The sequence below is a fragment of the Myotis nattereri genome, assembly GCF_964212035.1.
Source record: "Myotis nattereri genome assembly, chromosome: 2".
Lineage (NCBI taxonomy): Eukaryota > Metazoa > Chordata > Mammalia > Chiroptera > Vespertilionidae > Myotis > Myotis nattereri.
In genome coordinates this window covers 168451146-168459269 of record NC_138076.1, presented here as the reverse complement: position 1 = coordinate 168459269, position 8124 = coordinate 168451146, and positions in this window count along the sequence as shown.

Here is an 8124-nt window from a genome sequence, read left to right as displayed (position 1 = left end):
TAGGTGTGTTTTGATTTGGTTGTTCAAGGCAGCAATCTCCGGCGTTAACCTATGCCGCCATCTTGGTTCTCCTTCTTTCTAGCATTTCTTGCATTGCTGGCTTGGTAGTGATAATCTCCCTTAGCCTTTTTTTTTTTTATTTTGACTGTGAATCTCCTTATTTTCTCCTTCAATTTTGAATGATAACCTTGTTGGATAGAGTATTTGTGGATTCTGTCCCTTGCTTTGCATTACTTTATAAATTTCCATCCATTCTTTTCTGGCCTGATGTGTTTCTGTTGAGAAATCATTTGATAATCTAATGGGAGATCCCTTGTACGTAACTTTCTGTCTCTCTCTCTTGTAGCCTTTAAGATTCTCCCTTTGTCCTGAACATTTGCCATTGTAATTATGACGTGTTTTGGTGTGGGTCTTTTTGGGTTCATCTAGTTGGGGACTCTCTGGGCTTGTGTGACTTTTTTCTTCCCCACATCAGGGAAATTTTCTGACATTATTTCCTCAAATAGGTTTTCTAACCCTTGTCTGGGCTCAGTCTTTCGTGACTGTGGACCCAGATCCAGAATCCCCTGCCACCAGAAGTCCTGCGGACCTCTTTTCCACAGTCAGATGCTGTGCCTGTCCCAAGGGATGCAACTTGGTGCCGTGAAGTTTCCCTTTGACCCTCTGGGCTCAGAGGTCTGGCAGATCTCTCCTCCCCAGATCCTTGATTTTGCCTTTCTCCAGGGGTCCTCTGCCCTTCCTGGCTGCAAATTGTCTCACCAGCTGAGCATCCTTCACCAATTCGGGGTAGATGTTATTCGTTTCAGCTGCTATTCTATCTGCTCCGGGGCAAGGCTTGGGACACATCCGTCTATTCCACCACCATTTTGTCCTCCCTCAGGGTTGTCTCTAGTTGAAAGCTTTTTAAACCAATGTAAAACTAGCCATGATGTCTCTCTATGGAAACGACCTCAGTGGCAGGCCCAGTGATATGGGGAAGTTCTCAATGGCAGGCAGTTCCTCTGACTGAAAACGGAAGTCTTAACAATTCTCCGGAAATACTGAACTTGAGAACAAAACAGGTGTTCCTCTCACACATCTCTATAGGCTCCTTCAGAAGGCACAGCTCTGCGCCTTCCACCAACTGGCAAACTTTCAGAAAAGTCCCAGCCAGAGTGAGGTCATTATCAGCTACACTGGCACTAAGGACCCTCCCATTTACCCAAAAACATGAGCATTGTGAGTAACCAAGAAAAATATACTTCTCTGAGAATGTGACTCAGAACTATGTATTCAACTTATTTCTTGAACATCCTTGCTCTAGTGTGAATGGTGCTGGCAGAGCAAGATGGAGAAAAAACAAAGAGAAATGGCAAGAAATACCTTTAACAGGATTGAAAGAGGGGCTTAACGTTGAATGGCTTCATAGGCCATACCTAGGAGCTCGATGTCCTACCACAGAGAGGCGCCACTGGAGAGTAAGAAGTGTGACTGAGTTGCATGGCAGAAAATTCTCCCTGTGGCAGGGCACAGCATGAATTGGTGGGAGACAAGATTGGCGATAGGACTAGCCATCAGAGACAATAATTTAGGAAAGAAATAAGTCAATAAGATGGCGTCAGTGGGGCTGCTCAAGATGGGGACTGAGTCAAAGAGGCAAAACAACAGAATTTAGTGTTTGATTGGATGTGGAGGGGAAGGGAGGAGGAGGATAAAGCCTGATTTTTAGTTTTCTAGCTTGGGCAACTGGGAGGATAGTGCAGTTATTTACAAAAGGAACTTAAGAGGAATAGCAAATTTAGGAGGTGGGGTGGGGTTAATGAGTTCTGTTTGGGCATGTTAGATTTGAGTGTCTCTAGGTCACAGAAGCTCAGATCATCTACAGCAGTGGTTCTCAACCTTCCTAATGCCGCGAGCCCTTAATACAGTTCCTCATGTTGTGGTGACCCCCAATTTCATTGTTACAAATTGAACATAATTAAAGCATAGTGATTAATCACAAAAACAATATGTAATTATATATGTGTTTTTCGATAGTCTTAGGCGAGCCCTGTGAAAGGGTCGTTTAACCCCCAAAGGGGTCGCGACCCACAGGTTGAGAACTGCTGATCTACAGGAACTTGGGTAAAGAGATCTGGCGCTCAAAAGAGAAGGCTTCCTCGGGAGCCTGAGGCCTGGAGACTGGATTAGTTCTCCAGTTATTCACTTCTTAAATAATAAATAACTTGTTCTCTTTTATAATTCATCACAATTAGGACCGAATACTTGTTTGTTTAATGTTCATCTCTTCCTGGACAATGAGCTCAATGAGGGTAGAAAGCCTGTGTGTGTGGTCCACCCCTCTTCCCAAAGCCTTTGCGGCAGCAGATACAGAGACTATGCAGTGATCAGCCGGGTGCACGCAGAACAGCAGTTACTCTCAGAGCAGGACCCAGAAACCCTTCCTCTCTGCCCAGGTGTAGTCTCACTGATGCTAAGGGCAGAAATTGAAAATCTAGGGTTTAGATTCAGTCCTGGTGATATCTGAATGTTTCCCTTTGGTTCAGTACTTCCTTAGGGGGGAAAAGATTAGTTCAAAATGGTTTACTAGTTGTTTAAAAAATAAATAAGGAGAAAATATTGGTTCTGGCTGTCATTCTGTTTTTAAACAAAGGTAATGTTTACTTTGGGGTTGCAATCATGAGGCTATTGTAATTTTCCCTCATCTTGTACACAGTTTTAGTTCCAATGCCCCACTTTAAAGAGAAGAAATGGACTTCAAATTATGGAAAAAATCGAGAGACTAGGTAAGTAGCAATCTGCAATAGTAATCTTCTCAGATACAGAGAACACTGGTTTCCATTTCATTCTATTTGACCTTAAATATCTCTGGAATTGGTCCCAAACCCATTAACTTTATTTGGATTACATAAGCATTATTAACCACAGATATTCTACCAGCTACATGTGTTGCTTTGGGGTTCCAATTTTGGCCATTATTTTATGTAGATAGATGCTACTTACCAGCAGCTTGGAACACACTCTTTGTTTTGTTGTGTTGTTGTTATTTCATTAAAAGAAAAACAACAGTTAAAGCAATTTTCAATGGCAGAACTTTCGTGGATAGTGGGTTTGACATTAATGGCTAAGAAATATGCTGATAAAAGATATCTCTCCAACAGTGTAATTTTTGCATATAACTCATATTTTGGAAAGGACCTTCACAATATAAGAATGCGAAGCTTATCTGATTAACAATGTTGTGCAGACATCAAACCTATTCTCAGAAGGATCTGGAAGTTATACAAATAATGTTAATGGTATAGTAGAATTATAGATGTTTTCCATTTTCTTCTGTTTATTTAACCATCTTTTCTAAGATTTCTACAATAAAAATATATTACCTAAGTAATAAAAAAAATTACATTTGCAAAAGATACAGAAGTTACCTTTGAAAATGTATATTGTCTCAGGTTTTAGATGTATCACAAAGCAATCACTAGAATTACATAGTAAATAAAGACCTATGTATTTTTTTCAGCTAAGAAGATTTGATACTTAAGTACACTTTCAGGGTCTGTGGGATTTTATCAACTATGGAGACTGTAACAATGGAGCTGAATTACATTTCAGGACTGTTGGGTTCTTGTCTTGACCTCAGCACCAAATGCCATCTTTGATTTACAGGGAGGGATGAACAGCTGTTGTCATAACACCTTATTCTGCCCAATGAAGAGCAGGGAAGTTGACCCCATTCATCACGCTCAGTCAGAGTGGTACCAACACGGAAGTGGCAACACAGTGATTTCCTGGCAAGGTACCAATGACCCATGATGAAAAAGGATTCTTCATGTTACCTCTTAATTGTAACAGGATTAATTTTTAAAGAACAAAGAAACCACTTGTTTTGTGCTCTTCTAAGAGGTTGTTATAAGGAGCCAAGGAGCCGATGAAAGAACCTCACTTCAGCTGAGATACCCCTGAGCCCAGGACTGGGGCAGCCATTCTCTCCCAAGAGTGAGACTCCTCCCCTCAGCCCCCAGGCAAGGAGCACAGCCACACCCAGATTCCACCCTGAACGAGATCAAGGATTAAAATAATCTGATCAGTCCCTGGGAGTTAACAGGGTCTGGCCTATAGAGGGATTTTCAATCCCAGCAACAACACAGAGCGGATAACTATTAAGGAACCAGCTCTGGATAGTTGACCTCTCCAATTCAGTTTTAAATGCGATAGAGAAGCCATATAGCCTCAGAGGCCAACCCCAGAACACTGCCACCCAGAGACTGAGCCACAAACTGACTCTTTGCTAAACACAAAATAAGGCAGTCTGGGAAACAAATATGACCTGCTTTAAAATAAGGACTGTGGTTTACAACACAGAGGAACAGTGTATCACAGGGAAACTCAACACTCTCCTGAATACCTGGCAGGACTAAAAGCGAGCCAGACTGAAGAATAGAACTGAAGGATCTTCACTACTGCAAATTTTTTTTTTCTTTTTTCACCTTTTAACTAAGAAACCAATTTTTCTTCTTTTTTTTCTTTTTTTTTCTTCTTTTTCCATCATCTGATTTTACCCTTTTAATTACTACCTTCTTATTTTTAACCAGTATTATTACTGCTACCATTTTACCATTTTTTAAAGTGCCATTTTATTTTTTTCTTTATTTTATTTTGGGATTAGTGTCCTCCATTCTATTTTTATCATTATATTATTAGTTGTTTCTAGTTTGCATCCATCTCGAGGGAGCTGTTGCTGGAATTTGTTGGGATTAGTGGCGGTTCTATAGGAGTATTCTCCTCATATTAAAAGTCTCTTCCCCTCTTTCACTTCATTCTCTCTTTTCACTCTTTTTTTTTCTTTTCTTTTCTCACTTTTATTTTCCCCCCTCCTTTTTTCCAGTTTCATTTTTGCACTCCTTTTTTTGGTCCCTACTTTTCTTTTCTTTTTTCTCTTTTCTCTTTTTCTCTTCCTTCTTCCTTATCCCCTAATTCTCTTAATTCGGGTGGTCACCTTTATTTGGGGTTATTAATATCGTGACGATATTTGTGTACAGTGCCTGGTACATGGTGCCTTGTGTGTTGTATTTTGTGCCTTTAAATCAATGCAGCAGATCCAAGCAACAGCAGCCTCCTGAGCACCACACCCTCTGCTGAGGAACAGCAGCTGTACGTGAAGCCTCCCCACACCAGCCAGAAGAGCCACCACAGCTGTGAATAGCACCCACCAGAGGAGCTGCTGCCAACTGAGGAGCAGCTGCTACCGCAACCGCCCGAAGAACAACCACAGACCAAGGAGTCACTGCCACCCAGGGAGCAGCCACTGAATGACTCAACGTCTAGATATGTCAGTGATCAAACATGGGTAGACAAAGAAACCCCCAAAGGAAAGAGAAGGAGGACTCTCCAGAAAAGCAGCTAAGTAATACAGAGGCATGCAACATGACAGAAAAAGAATTCAGAATAAGGGCCCTAGAGTGCATAAACCGGATGGAGGAAAAAATCAACAACTTCTACAAGAAGCAAGAAGAAACAGATGAAAAAGTCAACTACCTATGCAAGAAGCAAGAAGAAACAGATGAAAAAATCAATAACATATGGAAGAAGCTAGAATAAACAGATGAAAAAAATCAACAACTTAAGTAAGACCCAAGAAGAAATGAAGAGTGATATAGCTGCAATAAAAAACACCATTGAAAGTATCAACAGTAGACTAGGAGAAGCGGAGGATCGAATTAGTGAATTAGAAGACAAGGAAGCAAAACACACCCAAAATGTACTGCAATTGGAGAAAAAAATTAAAAGACAGGAGGAGAGCCTTAGGGAGCTTTGGGACAACATGAAACGAAACAACATACGAATAATAAGGGTGCCAGAACAACAGAAAGATGAACAAGGATTAGAAAACCTATTCGAAGAAATAATATCAGAAAACTTCCCTGAGGTGGGGAAGACAAAAGTCACACAAGCCCAGAGAGTCCCAAACAAGATGAACCCAAAAAGACCCACACCAAGACACATCATAATTACCATGGCAAATGTTCAGGGCAAAGAGAGAATCTTAGAGGCTGCAAGAGAGAGACGGAAAGTTACATACAAGGGCTCTCCCATTAGATTATCAAATGATTTCTCAACAGAAACACATCAGGCCAGAAAAGAATGGACAGAAATTTACAAAGTGATGCAAAGCAAAGGACTGAATCCAAGAATACTCTATCCAGCAAGGCTATCATTCAAACTTGAAGGGGAAATAAGAAGCTTCACAGACAAAAAAAGGCTAAGGGAGTTTATCACCACCAAGCCAGCAATGCAAGGAATGCTAAAGGGACTGGTATAAAAATAAGAAATAAAAAGCTCAGAAAGAAAACAGCCACACAAAAACAGAAATGGCTACAAACAAGTACCTTTCAATAATAACTTTAAACGTAAACGAACTAAATGCTCCAACCAAAAGACATCAAGTGGCTAAATGGATAAAAAAAACATGACCCATACATCTGCTGTCTACAAGAAACCCACCTCATTAGAAGGGACTCACACAGACTGAAAGTGAAAGGATGGAAAAATATCTTTCAGGCAAATGGAAAGGAAAAGAAAGCTGGGGTAGCAATACTTATATTGGACAAAATAGATCTCAAAGTGAAGGCCATAACAAGAGATAAGGAAGGCCACTTCATAATACTAAAGGGATCAATACAACAAGAAGATATAACCCTGGTAAACATATATGCACCCAATGCAGGAGCACCCAAATACATAAAAAAACTCCTGAAAGATATTAAAGGAGAGATCGACAACAATACAATCATAGTAGGGGACTTTAATACACCACTGACAGCACTGGATAAGTCCTCTAGACAAACAATCAGCAAAGATACAGCAATCCTAAATGACTCACTAGATCAGATGGACTTAATAGACATCTTCAGAACACTTCACCCCAAAGCCAGGGAATATACATTCTACTCATGTGCTCATAAGACATATTCAAAAATAGACCATGTATTGGGTCACAAGCAAAGTATCCACAAATTCAAGAAGATTGAAATCACACCAAGCATCTTTTCAGACCAAAATGGCATAATATTAGAAATAAACTACAATAAAAACAACCCAAAATACTCAAACACCTGGAAGCTGAATAGCATGCTATTAAATATTGATTGGGTTACCAATGAGATCAAAGAAGAAATTAAAAACATCCTGGAAACTAATGACAATGAAAACACAACAATCCAAAACCTATGGGACACAATGAAAGTAGTCCTGAGAGGGAAGTTTATAGCTCTACAGGCCTATCTCAAAAAACAAGAAAAAATGGTAGTAAATCAGCTAACTCTACAACTCAAAGAATTAGAAAGAGAGCAACAAGAAAACCCCAGAGTGAGCAGAAGGAAGGAGATAATAATGATTAGAGCAGAAATAAATGACATAGAGACCAAAAAAACAATACAGAAAATCAATGAAAGCAAGAGCTGGTTCTTTGAAAGGATAAACAAGATTGACAAACCTCTAGCCAGACTCACCAAGAAGCAAAGAGAGAGGACCCAAATAAACAAAATCAGAAATGATAGAGGCGAAATAACAACAGACCCCACAGAAATACAAATGATTGTTAAAAAATACTATGGACAGCTCTACTCCAACAAACTAGACAACATGGAGGAAATGGACAAATTCCTAGAAAAATACAACATTCCAAAACTCAATCAGGAAGAATCTAAAAATCTCAACAGGCCAATAACTATGGAAGAAATTGAAGCAGTCATCAAAAAGCTTCCATCAAACAAAAGCCCAGGACCAGACGGCTTCACAGGGGGGTTTTACTAAACATTCAAGGAAGAACTAAAACCTATCCTCCTCAGACTACTACAAAAAATTCAAGAGGAAGGAACACTTCCAAGCTCATTCTATGAAGCCAGCATCACCCTAATACCAAAACCAGGTAAAGACAACACAATGAAAGAGAAATACAGGCCAATATCCCTCATGAACATAGATGCCAAAATTCTCAACAAAATCTTAGCAAATCGGATCCAGCAGTACATCAGAAAGATCATACACCATGACCAAGTATGATTTATCCCAGGAATGCAAGGATGGTACAATATCCGCAAATCAATAAACGTGATACATCACATAAACAAATTGAAAGAAAAAAAC